The 1,190-nt window shown below is 47.0% G+C and overlaps 1 protein-coding gene across 1 annotated transcript in view; it reads left to right on the forward strand.

The window, feature by feature from the left end:
* The window catches only part of Nars2 (asparaginyl-tRNA synthetase 2, mitochondrial), a gene marked incomplete in the record, with an annotated part of 159,637 nt that overhangs the window by 36,707 nt on the left and 121,740 nt on the right, over positions 1-1,190 (forward strand).

The following is a 1,190-nucleotide window of genomic DNA, read 5'->3' on the forward strand; positions in this document are numbered from 1 at the left end:
GGGAAGAAGCCCCAAGATTTCCCAGGGAGTGGATTGAGTAGCTGGGTTGTACTGGATGCAAAGGATCAGGGAGAGTAAAGGTAAGCCTCGGAGCCCTAGAAAGAGGCTGTCAGCCCCAGAATGAGGCTGGCGGGTGTTGGAGGACCGGGGAAGTAGAGGGGGATGAGGGCAGGGCCAGGACCAGAAGCGGTGCTCCTGGAGCCCAAGAAAGGGCCTGAGTTGCTCTGGGTGAGAAGGATCAGGAAACAGTATTGGTTCCCCAGGTGTCTGGGGCCCCAAGACTAGGAATGGCACAGGGTCCAAGCTAGAGTATAGAATGGCGGGCGGGGGGGCAGGGGGGTGTTGGGTTGGGTGGAAGGGTGAATGAGGCTTAGGGAGTCCCGGCGCGGAGAGCTGCGCTATAGACTTACCCCAAGAGGCCTGAGGATAGTAGTCAAGGAAACCTTTTTAGGTAGCATTCAACTTCCCTTCTCTGACTTCTATTATACTGTTGTATTCAATTGCTTTTGCTTATTTTAACATTCAGTTCTTTTAAAAATTTCTTGCACAGGAATTTGGCTTCCGCATCTAGTTTATGTGGGCTCCTTTGGAGAAGATCTGTGTCTTGCACTGTCTACAGCATTTAAAGACTTTGTTGATTAATATTTTCTAATGACTCTTTTAGCCTTTAGAACTTTAATGTTAAACATTAGTTACTTTCATTCATGTAGATTCATGTCTGTTTCTGTTAAGGAGGTTTGGTTTTCCTGAGTGTATGTATGTGCACCACATGTGTTCAGGTGCCCATGCAGGCAAAAGGAAGGCATTGGATCCTTTGGCACTAGAGTTGCAGGCAATTGTGAGCTACTTGATGTGGATGTTGGGAACCAAACCAGGATCCTCTCTCTGCAAGAGCAGCAAATGCTGTTAACCACTGAGTCATCTTTCCAGCCACAAGGAAGTCTGACCTGTGCTTGCTAAGGGTGACACCCTTCCATTTTCTTTCTTCCCTAATCCTTTGCCAGGGCTGTATCCTTGAGCAAGCATCTGTGCAGTAACAACATCGTTCGGACTACACATAACTATTCTCATTTGTGAAAACAAATCTCTTCCCCACAGGTTTACCGGCAGATAAGGGACCACAAAAGGCTTAATCAAACCAGAATTATTCATGGAATCTTTCCAAGTGAGAAATTTTGAGCTCTGTTTTG

The sequence above is a fragment of the Nannospalax galili genome, unplaced genomic scaffold (genome assembly GCF_000622305.1).
Source record: "Nannospalax galili isolate Female #2095 unplaced genomic scaffold, S.galili_v1.0 scaffold278, whole genome shotgun sequence".
NCBI lineage: Eukaryota > Metazoa > Chordata > Mammalia > Rodentia > Spalacidae > Nannospalax > Nannospalax galili.